Here is a 23,147-nt window from a genome sequence, read left to right as displayed (position 1 = left end):
TCTTCCTCTTCTTCTCCCTACTGTCTTCACCCTGCAGGTTTTCCTCCCTCCATACCTCTCTCTCTTTCCTCCTTCGCTTCTCTGTAAGACACCCCGACCCCCGTAGTCTACCTCTAAAGGAGCTCCTACGGTTCTATTAAACCCCTGTAAAATCTTTGATCTCCCACCAGCCATTTTTCCAGACACGAGGCGATGTGTGTTTATGTCCGCGGCACGAGGCGGAGACGCGTGTTTGTCCGTCCGTCTCGTGCTGTTTGTGCTCGGCAGCCTTTAATTCGGTAAAGGTGAGCGCGTCGGCGCCGCGGAGGAGCGCGCGCGTCGTCCCAAACGGCTCTTTTTATGTCGACCGCTCGGTGACATAACAGAGGCCTTCCTGCTGCTCCTCGGTGCTCCTGGCCTCTGTGTGTTCATGAAAACGGTTGCGCCTGCCACTTAATATTGTTAGTTCCAGTCTAGCAGGCGGCCATGCCTGATTCACACACACACAAACACACACATACATCCTTGCAGTTGGGGAAAAAAGGGGGTGGAGGCTGGCCAATTTATCAACGCTCTGACTGTAAGGCTACGGGGAGCCCTCCGTCTTCATCAGTTCACTCAGCAGATAGGCACACCCCGGTCACCGATACTAGACTCACCTTGTGCGTCTCCATTACATGTTAACAACGAAGCTAGCGAGGGGTTTACTAGAACCGGCGCTCCATGTCACGACACGTTAAGAAGCAGGTGGAACAGGTTAAAAACTAGTTTATCACCTCTGAAAAATGACAAGGCTCAGATTTACTAAGCTGACCTATAAATGTTTCCCCCACAGCTGCCAACCAATTATAAGAAGTTGGCAGATTATTACAACACAACAGTAGTCGTGTTATTATAATATAATGAGAATAACATTAGCTAAATTGTAACTACAATAATAGCTGACTGTTGTGCTCCGTTTTAATTATTGCGAGCGCGAAGCAAATACAGTTAATAAATGAACTCCTGAACATCTTGTACAGACTGCATTTATTTTCATCTCCTCTGCTTTTTTAAATTTTATTATTTTTGTATCATTTTATTGCAACAGAGAACTAGTCCAACATGTCTACAAACATATATGCAGCTAATATAGAAAATAACAAAACAGACTCTTTTCTCTGCTCTGTTGGAACAACGGTTTAGTTCAGTGCAGTTTGCAAGATTATTTTCGTTATCAGTCAATCTGTGAATTATTTTCTCAATAAAGAAACAGAAAATAGTGAAAAATGCCTGTGTTCGTTTCCTGGGTGTTGTCAGATGTCTTGTTTTGTGCAGCCAGCAGCCCAAAACTCAAAGATCTTCAGTGTTCAGTAATATATTACAGAGAAATTAAGCATATCCCCACATTTGAGAAGCAGGAACCAGGTAAAGTTTGACTTGTGCTTCATAAATGACTCGAATTGTTAACTGATCATCAAAACTGTTGTGTTGTGATGAACCTTCTGTGATTTGACTCATTTTTTGACTCTATTTCAGCGTCTAGACTGGATGAACTTTGAATAAAAATAAAACTGCACATCAGGGTTACCAGACTGGACAAGGTTATCGCCCAAGTTGAGTTCAATGACTGTTTGTAATGCTGTTTGACCCTTGGGGTGCCGGTCATCGATACACTCTGCTGTTTCTGTCCTGTCATGTGATATCTCAGGGCCGTCCGGCGACGGTTAAGGACGCCCGTCTCCCTCGCCTATCTTTCCGTCCTTCGCCTCCGTCTCTCCGCTGTCCTTGGCCCTCGCTTTTCCCCCTCAGCCCCGCCGCTGATCAAAGCCCCTTTGAGGGTGCCGAGCGGTTCCGTGGCTGATAGTGATTCGATGGTACGTCTCAAGAATCTTCCCTTCTCGTATGATTAAGACGGCATGTGACAGGCGGCGTCGGCCCCATCAGCTCACATTAGGCCTCGGTGCTGCGCCGCCGCCGCCGCCACCGCTACCGCTACCTGCCATTTTTTTATCCTTTTAATGTTACACCTTCCTCACCAGACGAATCAATTACCAGCGATCAGTATGTTAGTGTCAAAGTCTTTAGCGCCGGGCTGAGCCCCACCGCAGCCTTCTTCCCCCTCCTCCTCTTCGTCGCTGTGTGGCCCAGAGGCCCCCGACAGAAGCCACAGTACGCTGATCCTCCGTCAGAGGGCTGCTGCTTCTGCCGCTGCTGCTGCTGCTGCTGCAGAGGGACAGCTTTACAGACAGCTCTAAGTTTAACCTTCCTCCTCAACGGCGCTATGACAACGCAAGGAGAGTTTATTATGCCTGACAAAACTCCCCGTGTAGGTTCTCTCCTCAGCGAGAGAGAGCTGCATAGCGATTAGCCCTATCATGCTCAATTGTGAACATGGCTGTCAGAGCTATAATGTGGTGGTCTCGTCGTGTCCTTGGAATGAAGAGATCTCAGAGCCTCGGCTGTGACACGCTTGTGTTCAAAGCTTTTTATGCAAAATTTGATGCCTTTTTTTTTTGAAATTTTCTCTCCTCCTCTTTCCTGTTTGTCCCATCTCTTTTCTCTTTTTGGGCGTTCCTCAGAAGTACACACTTGGCTTTGGGTTTACTGGTGATGTGATGTGTGTGTGTTTGTGTGTGTGAAATATTGCCACCGCAACACACAGGGCAGTGAGGCGGCTTGTTAAAAACCCTTCTCGGCTGCAAGGTCACGGCTCTGGCTTTTCCACCTTTTTGTGAGCGTCAGTGCCCCCGTCGCACACACACACACACACAAACATTCACACTCCTCCCAGAGTCTTTTGATATCATCAATCTGCAAAATTATGATCTAACACTTTCTGCAACACACACACACAGATTCATATATGCACCAATAATCTTGTGGCGTCTAAACATCAGCTGCTCCGCACGCTTTCTGTTTACTCACATCCGTGCAAGTGAGGAAACATTTAGCGTGGCACGGTTCCATTTTGGATCCGGCTCTCCTTTTCGTTGGGCTCTAACAAATCTATCTTATCAAACCTTTTTTTTTTCCTCTCTTCACTCTTTTTATTAGCCAAGAACAGTGTAGTAAACATTTATGCAGCATTTCTAGCCATGGCTGACCATTACTTTCAGCGGTTAAAATGTCAAAGGGGCAGATTATATCAGCTGTAGCTAATTAATATTAATTCTCTAATAAAACTTTTGAGTGCTATCTGGTTAATGTTCTCTCTGCGAGGCGGTATCATTACTCTGTAGCACCACTCTACCACAAGTGGATTGTGTTTTTTGTAGATTAATAGAGACCAACAGTGGTGACCGCACTCCAGGGAAATGAGTAGGACTGCAACTAACTATTATTTTCATTATCAATTAACCTGCTGATTCTTTTTGTTAATATATAAATGTCATAAAATGTCAGAAAATAATGAAAAATGTTTCGTATAATTTCCCTGAGTCAAAGATAGAGTCTTCATCTGTCAGTTCAAAACACAAAGATATTCTGTTTACCATCATTTATGACCAAAAAACCAGCTGGAACCAGTAAATGTTTGGCTTTTTTCTTCCAAAAAAATGACTAAAACCATTTGATATTTGATTATCAAAATTATCTCTGGAAATGATCTTGTGGATTGCGTCATGGCAACATCTGGAGAATCTCTTAGTTAAACTTTCATTCACATCATATCAGTACTTAAAGCTCCACAATCTGGAACAGATTGTATATGAAAACTAATACATGCAAAGTAAGAAAGCTGCAAATTTCATTTAAGTGTGCGATACATTAAATCAGTCATAGAAGTTCATTTTTATTTATCTCATTCAGGTTGTATCTAAGTTAGGCCGCCACTAAAAACCATAGCGTTTCTTATCCAACAAAAGTTAAACACAGATGAATCAATTTCCCCCCAAAATCACTGTTTCCTTAAAGTACAAAAGTTAAAAAGCCTTAATATAGCGACTACATGATTAAAAAACAAGACAAACACCTTCCTCAGGGCCAAACAATCACACTCTCAGACAAACAAATATCATAGATTCATTCATTCCCTTTTTTGTGGACATCGATCGCCGTGTTTTTGTCTCACATCGCTGTCGGATTCAAGGCGCACTTCCCAATTTGTTGTTTATCAGCTCAATACAGATCTCTGAGTTTTACTAATTTGAAGCTTTATTTACTTGTGAGTTTTTTTAAAGTTGACTCTAAATAAATTTGATAGGGGATTCGGATTAAATAAGCAGATTTGGTCAAATGCGTCCTTCAACCCTGACAATTAGTCAATAAATAGATTACTCTTAATTTTGAAAACATTTGCTTGTCTTTTAAATGCCTTTTAGATTTTGAATTGTTGGACTTAGAGCTGCAACGATTAATCAATTGATAAGTCGACAGAAAATTAATGATTGTGATTCATTGAAGAAAAGTCATAATAACTCTCTGGTTCCAGCTTCTTAAATGCACATATGTAGTTCTCTGTTACAGTAAACTGAATATCTTTGGGTTGTGGACTGTTGGTCGGGACAAAACAAAACATTTTAGGTTGCAAAGTAGGTTTGAGAACGTCACCTTGGACTGGGGGGGAAACAGTAATGGAAATGTTTCACCGTTTTCTGACATTTTATAGACCAGAAGATGAAAGTAATCATTAGTTGCAGCCCTATTTGGACTGACAAAAACTGACAAAAAATAGGAATTTTTCATGTTTTTTTGACATTTTATAGATGAATATGATCAGTAATTGATAATGAAAATAAATAATAATGAAAACCAACTGTTTACAGGCGATGAAAGCTGAAGTAGCTCATGTCTCCGTGGAGATAAATCAAGGTTCAGGTTTTGAGTTCCCGTTAAATTCGGCCACCGCGCTTCTTTACCCGACGAGCCTCCGCTGTTGGAAGTTTGTTCGGGGCTTTTAAGATCTAGCTAATGCGTCCGCCTGCTATCTGAGATTGTTTCTTCGACTGGTTCCTCGACCCTCCCTCCCCGCCTCTCCGTCCTGCGCCCGTCCTCTCCTTCTACATGTTATCCAGTGCTGAGTGGAGGTAAGGAGAGATAGTAATCTGCTGTAGCCTTGGCACTCTCTCTCGCACTCCGGTCTCATTGAAGAAGATTGATGGCCCTCTTTCTGGAATGGCTGTTGTTTTGGATGGAGAGAGAGGAAAAAGATGGAGGGCAGAGAAGTGGATTTAGAATGAAAAAACGCCAGCGAGAGAGGGCAGGCGGTAGTCGGGAGGGAGGGCGGGGAGGGGGAAATGGAGGTCGGGTGAATGATAGTTGTGAAAGATGGAGAAATGGAAGAGGAAATGTAAAGAGCTTATTAAATTCAGTTTGTATTTTATTGAGTCAGAGCGAGCATCCACCTGTGATTGGTTTCCCGAATCACACATCACTCTCTTGATGATGCACGTGTGGGTTGTTGCATGTCAGCAGGATTATATTTAAAGTCCCAGTCAAACAGGAGTGAGAGCATCTTTAGCTTCGTTTGATTGGGCTGCTAAAAAAGTGGGCGGGGCTTACAGAGTTAAGTGCGACAACGGAGCCGCAAAAAGGAAACTGCGCTCCACACACACGCCTCCCTCACCTGTTGTTAGATCAGGAGGAAGACGAGGGACAGATGAATGAATTAAAAAGTTTTTGCACATTGATATCCAAAATCCTCCTTTTACAGGAAGAGAAAAGGATTTTGATGTAAAAACACTCTGATACTGATTTTTTCCAACTCGTACTTGGCATATAACGAGACATAAATGAACAATTAACACAGGGACGTGGGATTAAAACTGGGAGAATGTATTTTTCATGTCACAGGGCCTCTAAATGTCAGCTTTTCTCTCAGGATGCAAATGAGCCGGGAGCGTGTTTTTGCGATGGAGAGATTTTCTACATGTGTCCCATGTTTTCTTCTGCGTCAGAACGCTGTAGCCTTTAAGCCTTTCGAGGTATCTGGTATTCACTGCGAGTAGCCTTCGCCGCATAGCTAGCGGGAATTAGCAGCCCTTCATCCCTCCCCCGTGATGGGTCTATCGCTCAGCGCCCGTATGTGTGTGTGCGTGTGTGTGTGTGTGTGTGTGTGTGTGTGTGGGTGAAACCGAGTTGATTGGCTCTGATGACAGTTATGCTCTTAATTGTGTCAGTTATTCTTCCTCTGTGGCTCTTTTTGAATGTAGTCAAGCGCTTGATGTAACCCCCCTGGCGTTTAGTTCCTCTCTACATATTGATCTGTTAATGTCTGTGCGGGTTTGAGCGAGACCGAGAGGAGCAGGCCTTTCTTCGTCCACTCTTTTGAGAGAAGAATTGAGTCTGACTTGTTTTTTTTTTTGGGGCTAACCTCGTCTCTTCATGTCCCTGTCTGCCCTTTGGTTAATTTGTCTTCTATCCCTTTAGTGTGTCTCCTTTTTCTTGTTGCTCTGTTTCTTGACTATTGTTTGAACTGCTGTTTCTCTCTCTGTCTTTCTCGCTCTATTTCGTCAGCCTGTTGTACATCGACCTATCTTTCATCCTGCCTCTTCCTCCTCTGTGTCTTGTCGGCTCTTCATTTTTCTGCTTTCTATTTTCCCTGCCCTTGTATTTTTTTTTTGTTTCCTCACCTCCTTGTCTGGCAGCTCCATCCTCCTTTTCTATTTTTTTTTCCCAAGCAGACCGTCGTGCTGTCTCATGATGCTCAGACATCGCCGGGGTCAACCAGTCGTGCCACTAAGCCGTGACTGGTTGACCCTGGCGATTTCCCCGGCGACGTCTGTTGTCATCTTTTGCCATCTTAACTGACCACTCGAGGCTGCCAAAGTCACAAGAGGGCAAACTGTGCTGGACGGAGAAGACAGGAAGGTCGTGAAGGCCGGGTCCCATCCTGCTTATCCAAACTGTTGATGGGGTTGTTACAAGCGCCAGGTCATACCTCATTTCCTGTGGTCACAACCCAGTATCACACTGCTGACCAGTGTGAATATTTGAAACCATTATAGACAAAAAGGATGACCATTCTTAGTCTTGAGAGTGGGACTATTAGCTAAAATATTTTAACAACTGCTGGATGAATTGCCATGAAATCTTGACCAGACATTCGTGATCCCCAGCGGATGAATCCTAATGACTTTTCTGTAGCACCACCAGCAGGTCAGATTTGCCGCATGTCACCATGGTTCACAGATGAAATATGACTTAATGATCTCCTGACTTTTTTACCTCTAGCGCCACCATGAGGTTGACATTTGTGTTTTTGACTGACATGTTAGCTATTGGATTGATGACTTTGAAATTTGCTAAACGCTAAACTAAGGGGATGAACATGGTAAATCTGGTAAATCATCAGTATGTTAGCATTGTCATTGTTAGCATTTAGCTCAAAGCAATACTGTGCCTAAGTACAGCCTTACAGAGTTGCTGGTTTTGTTTTTTGATAAAACTGATCAGTCTTTTAATCTATAAAATGTGACAAAATGCCCATTAGTTCAAGTTGATGTCATTGTGAGCATGTTGCCATGCTAGCATTAGCATTTAGCTCAAAGCAATACTGTGCCTAAGTACAGCCTTACAGAGTCGCTGGTTTTGTTTTTTGATAGTCTTTTAATCTATAAAATGTGACAAAATGCCCATTACTTCAAGGTGATGTCTTTTTAAAGCTGGTTTTGTTTGTCCAGCAGTTTGAAAGCCAAAGATATTCAATTTACAGTGATATAAAACTGAGAACAGCAGCAAATATTATATTTGAGAAGCTGGAACCAGTTTGGCATTTTTTTCTTGATAAGTAAATAAAAAGATTAACAAAATTGTTGGCATTTTTGTCAGCACTACCCTGAACACTGTTGGCATTTTTTAAGCTGAAACTAATAGCCTGCCAGTTGTTAATATAGACTAGTGATGAGGCTGCTGTGCCAAAGCCGTGCAGTTATGGTAAATATCATACACTGATGGCAGATGCTGCCATGTAAAGTGCCAACCTGCTCATCAGGAGGAGTTTCTAATGCACACACACTCTCACACACCGATGGCACAGCCTTCAGGAACAATTTTGGGTTCAGTATCTTGCCCAAGGACACTTCTAAATGCGGATCTGAGATGCCGGAGATCGACCCGCCAATCTTTTGATTGGTGGACGAACCCCTGAGCCGCAGCCTCCCCCTACTATCTACCCATCTGAAAATAACCAGTATTCTCCGTAGCAATGGGATAATACGCTACATATCTCACTCTCAAATGGTGAAAAGAGAAAAGAATGTAAAACCACAATCATGAAAAATGCATAATTGATGTTACAGTACCAACTTGACTGCTAAATGTCATAAAAAAAACAAACGAAAATCCTCATTCATCATATTGAAGAGGTGTTTGGCAGGATGTTCACTCCGTACCCACTCTGCCGTGTTTGGAAGTGTTACATCAAACTAGGTTGGTATTAAATAGATTTTTGAAATGGGGCCTATTGATCTGGGTCATGTCTATTTTGTTGTCAGGTTTTGAGAGTGCACGTCTGCTTTGTTGAGTCGGTGAGAACGATCACGTATTCATTTCAGGTTAGCTATTGATCAAACGGCTCTGAGCCCACACACACACACACACACACACACACACATATCACAGAGCCCAGCTACCTTTTTGACATTTCTTTCAGGGCTCAACCTCTGTATTTTGCATCTGATTGACATTTCCTCAGTATGTATGTGTAAACACGCGGATCTTAAGATATTTCATTCATTCATGTAGATCATTTCTTCCCTCTCTGAGGTAAAAAAAAAACCAAAAACCCACAGGCAGTTCGGTTACCGGTCATGAATACAAAGTGTGAAAAAAGTAGCCTATTCTTTGCACAGTCCGTCTGGGCCGAATGTAAGTCGGTGTTTAGTGTTTTAGTTAGTGTCAGAATTTATTTGACTTCTGAGGAAACTTATGACTCACAATTTTGTAGCTGTTTCAAGTCATTATAGCCATTTTAAAACAAAGCTTTGTACTTTATGAGCCGCATATAAAAGAAAATTGACTCAAATCAGCCAGCTTTTCCTAGTTTAAATGTTTAAAGTGTCAGGGCATCTTTATGGACTGGCTGTATTATGAGCATCATGGTGACTGTTTAGCTTTAGACATTGTGTTACAATCCGCAGACCTTTCTAGAATAATACTTGGCAAAGCGAACCCGGTCGGCCCTGTGAAATCCTGCTCGTCTGTTTTTTGGCAGGCATGCGGAGTATGAGTAAGCGTCCTCGGTCGGTCATGTTTATTTAGGTAGAGGTGGTATTTGAAAGAGAATTAGGCTTGGAGGATTTTAATGAGACTGCCAGAGCATACCTCTACGCTAGAGTCGAGTGCCACCGTGGGTCTGTTCTGTCAGATGGTTGTATAGTTATCGGGGATCTCTGTGGGCCCTTTTATACATCACATTAACATGCAGCGTGTACATCTGAATTATATCCACAAAGATTTTTTTTTATCCATATTTATGGGTCAGTGTAAATATGCCCAAGAAGTATTAAGGAAGCATTAAGCCGTCTTTGAATCTTATTGCTTTAAGCACCATCATCTGATTTGTGGAATGAGATTGCTTTCCGTCATGGCTGTGTTTACACCTGTGGCTTAGTTTGCTGTTTGGATACAGTCCAGATACAGTTTGTGTTTGGATTAGTGTTTTAATGCCGGGTGTAATTACGTAAGGAGGGCCCCCCCCCTGTCCCACTTTGTTCCGCCTCGCTGTGTACAGTCTTTGTAAAACATGTGTCTTTGTAATATCTTGTCACACAAACACACACACAAGCACACACACACTCTATCTCCAAAAAAATACTCTGCATTCAAGTCTCCTACATAACAGATGCGCACACAAACAGTCAACTTGACAAGGAGTCTCTTGCAAGAATATGATAAGGCACTGGCTCACACCCACACTAGCTCTCACAACTACAGTCTTGTTGATTCTTTCCACTGTTTGCATTTTGCAGCTTGCCAACAAAGCGCAGGCTTTGGACAGACACGCAGCAGTGACATACCTACAGACAGAGAGACCTGACGGACAGAGTCCAGCTGGCTAGTGGTGACAGCGGCAAGCGGAACAGATGTGCGAGGGACTTTGATCTAGGTGAGTACCAAATGGGGTGAGGATCTGGGGGAGGGAAGGGGGGGCACTGGTCTGTACCAATATAGGGAAATGGCAAGTATACTGTGGAAGGAGGAGGGGGGAGTTGGGATATGGGTATATGGAGGCTTTTAACTTATGATGTTTTTACTTCATTTTAATGACAAACATTAACACACATGAGCTGATATGGCAAGAAAATCAATCACCAACTATTTTGATAATCGATTAGTTGTTTTGAGTCATTTTTTTCTCTGATTTCAGCTTCTCAAATGTGAATATTTTTTGTTTTTTTTTAGTCCTCTATGATATTAAACTGAACATATTTGAGCTGTAGACTGTTGGTTGAGGACGTCACCTTGGGTTTTGGTAAACAGTGATCAGCATTTTTCACCATTTTCTGACATTTTATAGAGCAAACGACTAATTGATCAATTGAGAAAATAATCAACAGATTGATGGATGATGAAAAGGATTTCTATATATATATATATATAATAGTTGCAGCCCTACTTAGGGCCTTAAACTGATGTTAAGAGCATTAAATAAAGTGTTTAAGTTTTTAACTGTCTTAGAGATATTACAGTCTGTCTGGTGCTTTGTTTTCTGCAGTAATTTGTCAGCACAGACATACAGACCACTATTGAAAAGGTCTACAGTAAATTTGATTTACATGTTTATTTAATTTTCAAATGGTGTGAATTCAAAATGCAAGTTAATTTGATTTGTCTAGACTGCACTTTAGACAGTATTTATCTTCCGCAGCTGCTCTAAAAAACATGTTGTTGAAAATAATGAGCTGCTAAGTTAGAGTTGAGTAATTTGCTCTCAAGCGAACTACACTTTGTTTTGTTTTGGGTTTTTTTTTGAGCAACAGACCTATTCTCAGATGGCTGGCGTTGAATCAAATAGTAAGAAGAAATGGATGGTCTAGAATGACAAATAAGGTAGATGGTTTGAATAAAAACACAAACCTTCAAAAAGAATGAAGGTGACAGAAGATCTAAAGGCTACCAGTCGAGGAATACCAAGTAGCGAGAGAACAGAGGATGCGGAAGACACTTGATCATATAAATGGCAGCCGGGAAAGAAGTTTCGGGTCGTATCCGGCCGTCATTTAAAGGTGGAAATTGAACCCGGTTCTAACAAAAGTCTAAAAAAGTGAGAAAGGAGATCAGGTTTTTAGAAGGGGGAAATGAGGGCGGAGGCATAGGATGTGCTAACATGAGAGGCCAAAAAAAAAAACCCAACAACAATAAAATGTAATCTTCAGGGGAAACTATGTGGGCCTGTGTGTTTCATGCCTCCCCTGAAAAACTTCTCCATGTTAATTAGGTAATGTAAAACTAGCAAGAACAGCAAGAGAGCAAGAACAAAAGCTGGATGGAGAGACAGGGTGTAAAATAGCACACTCTGTTCAGCTACAGGCCATAAGAGGTGAATAATAGTAGAGAAAATAGTGAATGATTGATTATTGATGTGACATATTAGCCGGTTGGTGTGTACAGGTAGGTTTACTGTTTCATCAAGTACAAGTGGGAAAGTAGAAATGGACACAGTTAAAATCTATTTTCCACGTTCCAACATATATATTCATAATGAAACTAGTGTAGGGAACTCGTTCAGTGTGTAACTTCAAATGAACCTTTATTGTAAAAGGCAAACAGTCGCACTTCTTCTCCAAACATTTCCTGTAAGCTGTAACCTGATCCCCTTAGCACAACGTGATTTAGCCAAGTAGAACGTGTAGAACAATCACAGCCCTCTGACATCATCAGTGTGCTGATCACAATGTTGATCCAGGACCGCAATGTGATATTGATCCAGGAACACATTCTACTTGGCTAAATCACGTCGTGCGATCCCCTTACGGACTACGCCCCGACCAGGCCAACAAAACCCAGCTCCCCCTTTGTTGTCTCTCTTTTCTCTGCCCACTGTCTTACCTGATGGCTCTCTGACCTCCATGTAGTCTGCTCTAAGACATCTAAGATCCCTGGTTAGCTAAGTATGCACCGCTACCCGAGAGTAAACAAGTCTATTTAGCGCCAGCAGCTACGACACAAAGGCTGCTAGCTAACTCTACAAACCACAGGAGCCACGAAGCAAGTTAGCTGCAAGTTGCTAATTCTGCAGCAAAGACTGCATCATTCAACATCAGAACCACAACTTTCCCCAGCATGGCTCACCCACAACCGACAGAATCACCAGCTAGCAAAACAGAACGCCAAAAAGAGCCTCTCTCCTTTCACGGACTGGCAACGTTAGCTGGGCGTAGCATAGCGTAATGGCACATGGCTGAGCACAGGACTGCTTAGATTTTATAAGTGTACATGTATTGATTTGGTTCAACGTTATTCACTGAGCTTTATTATTGTGATGTCCTTTCATAGTTAGCTTATTGGATAGCCACAGCGCTAAGTTGATGTTAGTTATGCTTCACACATGTATTTATAGAACTGGAGTTATGTCTGGTGACTACCACGTCTTTCATGCAAACAAGCTATCCTCTAACTTGGCATCGTGCCGTACGTGAATTGGCCTTAAACATAACCACACACACACACCCACATGCAGTTTTAGCCACTATCTTGAATCAGAGTCCGCCATTTTGTTTTGTCTGTTTCCTTTGTTCACACACACACACACACACACACACACACACACACACACACACACACACACACCTGTATACAGTATAGTACCACCAGTCAAGATTTACAATTTGTTCCTTAGTTAAGCACATTTAGTTAGATTACATATTGTGTGTTTTTACCCTTGATAAATGCCTTTGAGTCTATTTAAAGTTGCACAAGAGTGAATGCCGCCATCCTTCAAAGCTCCAAAACCCTTCAACCTTCACCAGCTATTGATATGGTAATTGTTGTTGTTGTTATTAAGTTAATTATTAATCAGAGTTCCAAATTGATTGTTTAGTATATTTTAATGAGACTAAACTAATTAATTGGTTATGAATTTTCCCTTTTTCTAAGGGTGGTGCCCTGAGGTGAATTTAATGCAAGTTAAATTATATTATTTAATATAAACATTGATTATTTCTGATAGCCTTTTAAGCTCTTGCACCTACACTAGCATTTCACCTGGCAGGGTTTCTTAGCATATATCCATGAAAATTAAATCTCTGTGTAGGATATGTTGAGAAACGCCGGGGATATTTAATCACCTCCTTTCTATATTATCATACAGACAGAGCCTCATGCAAAATAAACATGAATATGGTTATGGTATATATATTTATAGTATACATATATATGTGAGGCAGTGTCTGTGATATTTGATTTTCTGGCTCTGACTTAATTTCTGTTCTCCGAGAAAACTCACAATAATCTCAGTACTGAAAATGATGAAAACTATCGTGTGTTTTGTTTTTTGTGCAAGACAAGATGAGTATATCCTGTGCGTGCGCCTGTACGCGAGCGAAGACAGTCCTTGCTGACCCTGCAGTTACAGCCAATTTGCTGTGATCACAGTGACAAGTGTCTCCATATGGATACTTAGTAATTAGCTAAGAGGAGATGGAGAAAGGTTGAGGAGAGTTGGTGGGGCATTAGAGGACCTGTCAGAGGGACCCACTCATCTTACCCCCACCCCCTGCCAAAATCTGTCAGGAGGCTTGTCTGGGGTCTGTCCCCCCCCTCAGCCCCCTCCCTCACACTTGGCTGCTCCAGTTAATTGAAGCCACTTCAGATCAGTCAGAGGAGCCGGATCTGCACGCGTGAGCAGACCACAGCGCTCACCTGACTTGTCAGTCACTACTGCCAGCTGCCTGCCACACACATCCCCAGCTTCCTCTTCCACAGATACAACCTCTGGACTCCCGGGGAGGCGCTCAATATATGCCCGTCCAAACCCACCTCACTAGATCTGTCCGAGTGGTAGCCTCAGTCAGGATGCATCTGCACCAGTTTTAAAGTAGTGTATTTAAATCATTGAGCTTTTCATGTATTTTGTCCTAGACTGGTGAGACTTGTGGCTTTTAAACTCAGCTGGAATCAAATAATAACTGTTCTGAGATGCATGATATTGTGGACCTGCAAGGCAGTTTGTCAGGAGTTACACCTTCATCTACAAGAAGTGACCCTGAAATGCAGTTTTACGGCTAGAAGGAAACGGATGTTGTCATCTGATAGCCGGTCCTTACTCATGCTTGAAAAGCCAAGCATAACAGAATGAACCAAGGGCGAACTTGCACTCAAGATACCGTGAAATGCTTCCTCAATAAATGGCACATTACTAAACTCTGTAAAAGAGCAGACATGAAGTGTTAAAGCTCAGTGTAAACACTCCAGCCAAGACTGCAAGTCCACAAAGCCGAGATAAAGTGACACGGACTGCAATCGTATTTGTTTTGCGAAATTTGCTTCCTGTGTGGCTTTTGTTGATAAATTATGGCTGAAATGGAATTTGTCTATGGTTATCATAAGAGCAGCCTGTGCACAGATGCACCAGAGCAACAACTTGCTCACTGATTTGGACCAAAATGAGCAGACAGAGGTTTGCAAAGGCCACAAAAGTGATACCTTCATTATCCCTGTGGAGAAATTCTCTTTTCTTTTGGCCAAAGCACACAGCTAGATGCACAACCAGCAGCAGTCCTTATATACTTAACAGACAAAATAATGTAGGTTGTTTGGCAGTACCTTCCAAAGTGCTCCCTGGTGTATATGAGGGTTTTCGATTTGCTTCCTCTACGGTTAAGATCTGGAGACATTTATGGAAAGAGAGGTTGCTTAGTAAGTTGTTATAGGAATTGGACCAGACAACCGATACTGTCATTTTTCTGGTGAGGAAAGCGTCAGGGGACAGTTTTCCTGGCGCTGGCAAGCGGAGCAGTGTCTTGCTCAGTGACACATCAGCAGGGCAGATGTTTGCAACCGAAGGTCCTCGAGGGATCGTCACCGTAAAACACTCCTCTGCCCGAAAAGAGGAGACCTTTTGATCAGACATCCTGCAGGAATTCTGCAGAGTTAAATACTCTCCTGCTGGTTCTGCAGTGCTGCTCCCCGTAACTCTGAACACCAGGGATTTGTGAAGTCGAACCACAGGGAATAGATTTTGTTTTTTTTTTGAGACAACCCACTCGGGAGTGAACGTCTAAAATGAGACGTGGATCTTGTGTATTGTTTTAAATGCCAGGCTTTTACTCATTCACTGTGCGAGCCTTTAGTTGTAGCTCAGTCAGCTGACATTTAATGCTCAGCCATTACATACTCTGCCGCTGCTTTAGTATAGGCCTTGTTGTTACCGGCATTAATTTGAACAGACAGATGTGACAGCTGGCCAGCCATATGCGACGAGCCTTTTAGATCTTTATGCCTTAATTATTCCTTCCCTTGGGACCAATATTGACATTTTAGGTCTCAACACTGAGACCTTATAAACTGCCAGCCTCCAGTTGGTATTATCTGTCTCTTGGCAACCTCCAAGCAGAGCCAGAAAGGTGCTTGATAACTACTCACAGTTTAATTCATGTTTATCATCTATGATGAGAAAGATGCTTCCGAATTTATGACAGTGAAAAAAAATCATTGTCTCCGTTGTTTACTGATAAATAGCCGAGTCAAGTTTTTGAATGAGTTTCCATTGAGGGTCTGAGGTTGATGCCGTCGGTTTTATTTATTTTTATAGTATGGGCATTGAGGCTAACTGTGATTAAGGGCAATACAAATAAAATTAATAATATATGAACACCTACTCTACATCTTGGCTTCAGTTTTCACACAGCTCCAATAATCCTGCTGCAGTATGCAAGTTTTTTACTCGGATGATGAGCCCATTTCTCATTTCTTCATGTATGATGTTGAACGAGCTGCTGCTGAATTTAAAGGGGGGAAAAAAAGACATTCAGGCATTTTATTTATCACCTTGTTGTATTAGCTCCGCTCACAGGAATGAAGGCGACTCTGTTATTCTCTCCGTGAATGCTTTTCTCTCTCTCTCTCTCTCCGTCCGTCTGTCTGTTTTTCCGTCTCTCTATTCCCCATCTCTCTCCGTCTGTCTCACCTGGGTCGTCCCACACATTTCTCATTTGTCTTGTTATCCCAGGTTCTAATTTCAGTTGCTGCGGCAACCCCGCAGCTCCCTCCGCTTACGCCTCCTCCGTCATCTCTCTGAGCTCCTTATTAAGTGTGGCAGAGCTGGTTAATGATTGTGTTTTGTTTATGTTTTTACTCTGGTAAGGGTTCCTTTTTAGGGGTGAAAAAATCAATTCATGTCTTGATTCTTATCTCCAGGAATCAATTCACAAGGGTCAAAAATCGATCTTCTAAATGTTAGTTAATAACGTGATGTTGACGGAACAAAAAAAGCGGAACTTAACTGCGAGGGAAGTGCAGTGCCCGGACCGTGCACAGCGCGCACATGCTAGAGTTATCCTGTAGTTCTTGTAGTACTCTATCTTCATTTTCTTGCTCACTCGTTTGCATCCTCTCGTGTTCTTGCCTTTATTTTCCCTCCTCTCTTGTTTTTATTGCAGTCAGTCTTCATGTTTTCATGTTTTTCTCTCATGGCGCAGCAGACTGTCACCGTCAGCTGTCTGCCATTCAGTAAATTGTGGTCACTCAAGGACGCTAGATGGACCGTCAGTACTTTTCCGATCGCATACTCGCATGCAAATGAGTTTGCCCAGTGTGCCTCGTCTGATCGTTGGCTTTCATGCAGATCAAGTTTAAATGAAGTTCAGCCAAAATGTCGGTTCATCAGTAATATTTCACTGAATCACACACACCAGAAGAGAACACACACATTTGTTGTGAGCCTCAGGGATGCATGATATTGAAATTTTCACTTATATCTGATAACCTGACTATAATTACCATGGTTACGAGAGCCAGCGCTTATATTGTTCATTTCATTTCATTTCAACACGACCATATGTTTAGTTTCCACCAGTGGAGTTGATCTATGAAAGTATTGTGATGCCTGCTGCAGATTCAGACAGTCATTAAAGTGCTGCTGTTTTAGTATCTGTCCTGATTTAATGCTAAATATTACATCGTTTATAAGAGTCTGCTTTCACTAAAAGCAAATGAGAGCAAATCACTTTAATTTAAATGTAAAAGATTAAATTTGTCATAACATTTAGTTCTTTTTCCCACAGCAGGTGGATCTCTGATGAGTCATTATCCTCAGTTTTTAGAGATACAATGATGCCTAGGTATTAAAGATTATGGATTTGTCAAAATTGTTTAATTTAAAGGGGATATAATATGCTTTTCATGATTTTCTGTTACTTATATTGTCAATGTCTACATTAAACATGATCAAAGTTCCAAAACTTGAGGTAAACGTATGTAAAAATGCTCCCTGCAAGTCAACACCCAGGGCTTCAGCCTGCTTTGAACGCTCTGTTTGTAAAGTTATCTTGACTTCCTCCTCATGAAGTGTGTAATACAACTACTATTGTTTGTTTACGTAGCCTCCAGAGCCAGCAAAAGTCTGCTGAGAAGAGCTAATCAATCAGAACAGAGCGGGCTCATCAGAAGGGAGCCCTTAAAGAGACAGGAGCTAAAACGGCCTGTTTCGGACAGAGGCTGAACTGAGGGGCTGCATAAAGAGCCAGTATAAGATGAATAAAGAGTTTTTTGAACTGTAAATCATGCAAAGATATTCTAGTAAAGCCCCAGAATACAAATATATATATATATCTGGAAATGTGCATGTTATATTCCCTCGAAACAAAAAGCCTATTATAGCTTAAAACAAATGAAACTCTCAGGCATTTGTAACTAACAAATGAATTAGGGCTTTTGTAATTAGTAAGTAGAGCAATATATTGCTATTATATATATATTGTGATATGAGACTTTTCCTGGTTTCAAAGGCTGCATTACACCAAAGTGATGTAATTTAATCAGACTGTTCTAGCTGTTCTATTATTTGCTTTAACCACTTGTGTATTTGGTCAAAAATATTTTGATATTTGATTTCGTCCATATTGCTTGGCCCTTAAATGAATCATCAACACATGACGACAGATCATAATTCAATTATTGACTTCAGTGAGCTGAGCGGTATACACCTGCTAACAGGTAGCTGAAATTCATGTTGATGACACACTGAAAGAGAATCAGCTCAATATGTTGCACAGGACAGAACAGTTTCATAATTGTTTTTTCTGCCCTGCTGCAATTTCTCTGCTTTTTATCTTTCTTTCCTCTCTTCCCCCCTTTTTCCTTTTGTTCCACACACTCTGTCCATCTTTTCTATCTTGATTGATCATGTTCTTTAAACTGCCCGATTTTAGGAAATTATTCTAAAAGGCAAAGCTTCATGGGTAAAATAATGCTTCTCAGTCATCAATAGATGGATAATATTTGTTATTTCAGTCCGTCTTGTTTATCTAAAGTTACAGGGACTTGATTTTCATTGCTCATAGTATTTTGTGGACTTGTTTTTGCTTGTGTGTAGAGATACATTTTCATTTTTCCTTCCTTCCTTCCATCCTTACTTTCTATAGTCTTTCAATCTTATTACACAACTCCTTTATTACAGTTTTTGTTATGTTATTATGTATTTAAATGGCTCCCATCTGTTGTGTTTTCTCTCTCTTATCTCGTGTCTCTCTTTGTTTATCTGCCTCCATCCTTATGTCCATTGTCTGCCGTCGCCACCATCTTGGCATCTGCCGGAGCACAGAAATCACTCCGGTGCTTTTTGATTGCCCGTTTAGAGATCGGAATGTGCCCGTCTGACTCGAATGACTTCATTAGGGAGCGATAATCTCAAAGGGGGTCTCCACCAAAGGCCACCTGATGTGACCGATTTGTCAGGGCCACTTAGACAAAAAGGTGAAACGTGTAGATTTAGTTACCATGAGTAATTTCAAACAGCAGAACAGGCGGAGAAGATGAGTTTTTTTTTTAGGGCTGAAAGTTTGATAGCGGCAGGAGTGCTCTCAGAGATAGCGAAAAAAGAGGGAAGGAATGAATTAGGAAGGCTTGGATTCGGTCGGTTGTGTTGGTTACGCTCCCAGATTCACTGCGGAGATGTGAAATGTCACTGTGTGTGTGTGTGTGTGTGTGTGTTTATGGCAGTCTAGCAGCTTTATCTGCCTGGCATTTCCTGCTTTCAGAACCGACTACAGCACCAGGCACCATCTGATGACCCTCGAAAAAGTCTCAGCGCTGCAAATAATATCGAGGAGACCACATGTAACCTTAACATGAATTAGGAAGGCTTTGGATTTGGAGGATGACATACAGGGTTTTGTCACCTTTACTCACACCGGCAGTTATTTTGCGGGTGTTATCTTAATAGTGTTTCTGGGGGTTTCGGATTTGATTCCTCCACGCTGGTAATGAACTGATCTCAAATCAGACCGCTGGCTGATTAATACGGATGATAGGACACGTTCGCAGCCGTCTGGCGTCAGCTTGTTGCTCCCAACTTTTGCAGTCTTTTCCACTTCAGGCACTGCAAGGAGAGAGGTTGGCATTTAGTCTGCCAGCAACCAAACAGAGACGTACGACTGCAGGCACTCGCTACCCACCACTATCTCAACTTAAGGGAGGGGAAATGTCACCTGAAAATTACATGTAAATATTGACACAGTTGAAATTTTTAGCATTTTTTAAAGCCATATTTGAAATTCAATCGTCATACGTTTATTGAAAAGAAATGCAGAATATATATTTTTACCTTTTCATTATGCATAATTAGCTAACCATGTAGGATGAGGAACAAATAGAAGCTCATTCCTTTTCCTTTAACTCACTTTCATTATAACTAGCAGTGAAATTCAATCAGTATTTCTTGAGCCAAGTTCTGCTGATGATTCTATTTTTAAAGTTTCCCTTTTTTTTATGCCTCATAAAGCTCATCTGACCAGCAGTATTTTTCACTGCGTAGTATTACTGGAATTTCCTTTTTTAATTATTTTTATTTTTTATTAATAAAAGCTCTGGTTTGACACTTTTCAGAGTGAGATGGCTCATTTCCAGCCCTCACTGTATAATGTATACACTATTTAATGTATAGATAACAATGTATAAAAGGTGAGAAGATCACTTTTGGTTTTAAAAGACAATCCATCTTTTATGAATTTAATGGAGAGCATTTAAAATTCTCCCTGAATATAAATGAGTGTATGTGTGTGTGTGTGTGTGTGTGTGCGCGCGCATGTGTGTGTGTGTGTAAATGTGGTAATTGGGAGGCAGAGTGACGTCGGGGCACACAAAGGAGTAACCCTTGTCGTACCAAGTGCAACCGATGGATAGAACTGAACTTATTAGCGCGGCTACCTTTCCTCTCCCTTCCTTTCACTGAAAAGAGCAACAGCAAAGCAATAAGACAGAGAGCAGCGTGTGCACCTGTCTCCCTGTCTCCAAATCTCCTCAGCGGTCTGTGAGACTCTGCCTGGGTTTCCTCACAGTAAAAAGGGTGAATTCTGTATCTGTATTGAATTATAAAAGCCCAATAGGAACAGGAAATCCTCCGATAAAAATGTCCTTAATATTTGAATTTTATTTTTTTCTTGGCTGACAAATTATGTGGTAATTAGTACATATATTTACAAGTTTATGAAGACTTTAGATTTCTTGCCTCTTGGAAAGACACCTAATTGCATTTTTCATTTTACAGCATTTCAAATAGAGCTACAACAATTAGTCTGTTAATCGATTAGTTGCCAACTATTAAATTAATCACCGCTGTTTGGATGATTGATTAATCTTTCGAAGTAGTTCTTTAAGATAAAAAGTGTCAACACTGTCTGGTTCCAGCTTCTTCTGAAATGTGAATATTTGATTTCTGTGACAGAAACTGAATATCTTTGGGTCGTGGACTGTTGGTCGGGACAAAAGAAGACATTTGAGGACGTTGTCTCGGGCTGTGGAAAACAGTGATCGATATTTTTCACCATTTTCGGACATTTTATAGACCAAAATCGATGAAAATAGTTAGTTGCAGCCCTACTTCAAACATTAGTTTATAATGTAGAGTTCTGTTCTTGTATGTGTGGCTTTAATCACACAGGCTTTAACAGAGGACGACCCAGGACCTGCGCTTACGGAGACCCTGCACGGCGGCTCCCTGCTCCCGCGACTCCTGCTGAATGTTCTCAGATGTAAGCTTCTCCAGGGAGACGGAGATTAGATGTGACATGTGGTGAAAAGCAGGAATATTGTTCCCCTGCGGTAAAGATGAGCTGTTGTGTGGAAGAATGCCCGTTTTAACCCCACGTTCCCTTCCATGGCATTAGACCGGCCTTGATCCCCATGTTCCTGCGCAGCGGTATGACAGTATGACAAGTTAAGTGAACAGTTGATCTTAATTGGCTTCTTTTCACACTGTGTGTGTGATGTGTGTGTGTGTGTGTGTGTGTGTTCAACCTCCTGGGTTTGAAGTGCTTAATGCTAATGAAAACACTAAGTAGGAACACATCTACTAAACAAAACAAATCATCATAAGTAAATGACAGTATAGGTCTAAAATTCAGCCAGCAAAAATGAGCTATAGTTACGTTTACGCCCTTTTAACGTCATTTAAGCCGTAGTAATGCACTCCTGAATGACCCATAGGAGCGTAATATGCTGTGGTTAAGGTCCGGTTAGGTTTAGGCATAAAAACCACTTGGTTGGAGTTTGGGAAAGATCATGGTTTAGATTAAAATGATCAGTTGAAACATGGTTTAGACTTCCTTAAAGACAGGCTACCGTCATCGTCATGGCAACAGTAAGCACCACAACGTTATGTTTTTTAAAAAAAAGTCCCGACTCACGGTTGGAAATGGGAAGTGAACAGTGGTCTCCTGCAGCAAAGTCCACTTTCTGTCATCTATCTATCCATCCACCCAACCCGCCTCCTCCTAATAATCATCTTATCGAGTCACCTTATATTGACGTCATCTGATCACTTCCCCGCGTCATAATTACTACAGCCGCTAGATGGCGTAAATGTAACTATAGGTCGTTTTTGCAGTGGAGCTTGTTGGGATTCTTCTTCTTCTTCTTTTTTGGCCCTAAAAGTATCTGGGTCTCTGAAAACTTGGCAGATAGGTTTGCAATCTCACTACTCAGACAAAAAAAACTATACCGATTGGCCAGATGGTGGCGCCATAACAACAAACTTTACGTGTTGGCCTATAACTTTTGATCTGTAAATCTCACAAACAAAATTCTGGTTTCTGTGGGTGCAGGTGAAACTGTCCATATAAGCCACGCCCATTTGCGCCCAGATAGATATTCGGCCATTTTGAATTGTAGCCCTTTTTTTTTTTCGCTACTCCTCCTACAAATTTTGAGCAATCGTCACCAAATTTGACACATAGCATATCTGGACCAAGCTGGAAAAAAGTACTGATATTCCATACCATTTTTAAAATTATACATTTTAAAATCTGTATCTTTAAGTTCAAGGCTTAAGTTTTACTTTAAGTTTAAGTTCACCAACATTTTGACTGTTGTAAACAGACAAAAATAAATACCCCAGTTTTGCACATGTGATGTCATTGCCTGTGTGGAAAGCTATGTCTTCCCCAGTGGCGCCGTCAGTAAGTCACCTTGTCTGGGGTTATAAAGGTCCCTGGTTTGAGTCCCAGAGTGACCAATGCAAACATGCCAACCATGTGGCAATTTATGCATCTGGCATGTGTTCAAATTCTTCTGAAGGTCATATTAAGTCAAAGACTGCCTCTTGTGCTTGAACCCTATTCATTGCTGCTTTTGGCTGTATTCTTTTCATTGATTTTTGCTTCATTGATGGATTTCCCAGCTAGCTCCTCTGTCTCTCAGGACTGACACATGTTGTGTAAATGGCAAAAAAACAGGATGCAAAACTGCTTAATGAGCAGTCTGGTGCCAAAATATCTGAAACTCGCTGTCAAATTATGTTTCCTTCATTTAGAAAATCATTTTTTAATTCTCTTTTTTTATCCTCTCCAAAAACAGTGTTTATTGGAGTGGATCCACACCAAGTTTGCCCACACCGTTCCTTTTTAAACTCTTTTTTTTCTCCCCCTTCTTTCCCACCTGACTTACTCTACCTCTGTTTAAGATGACATCTCACAAATTCAGTGTCTTGTACTGCTGCCGGCACAGTTCATCATTATAATTGTTGGAGAGAAGGGAGGAAATGGTGAGGAGAAAATGGAGAAAATAAGGAAGGAAACCATCGCTGTGTCTGA

The 23,147-nt window shown here is 41.5% G+C and overlaps 1 protein-coding gene across 3 annotated transcripts in view; it reads left to right on the top strand.

The window, feature by feature from the left end:
* Nucleotides 1–23,147, top strand: part of LOC121884150 (speckle type BTB/POZ protein) — a 92,408-nt gene that overhangs the window by 11,010 nt on the left and 58,251 nt on the right. The window contains exons 1-2 of one of the 3 annotated variants that reach the window (XM_042392802.1): nucleotides 6,988–7,056; nucleotides 9,870–10,006. The gene's annotated coding sequence lies outside the window, so the exon portion shown is untranslated. Of the gene's footprint in view, nucleotides 1–6,987; nucleotides 7,057–8,402; nucleotides 8,454–9,869; nucleotides 10,007–23,147 lie in introns of those variants that run through there. The other 2 variants (XM_042392801.1, XM_042392800.1) reach the window with 2 other exon arrangements.

Source organism: Thunnus maccoyii, chromosome 18, assembly GCF_910596095.1.
Source record: "Thunnus maccoyii chromosome 18, fThuMac1.1, whole genome shotgun sequence".
In the NCBI taxonomy this organism is placed as follows: domain Eukaryota; kingdom Metazoa; phylum Chordata; class Actinopteri; order Scombriformes; family Scombridae; genus Thunnus; species Thunnus maccoyii.
The sequence above is the reverse complement of the archived record's forward strand: the minus strand, read 5'-3'. Positions and strand labels throughout refer to the sequence as shown.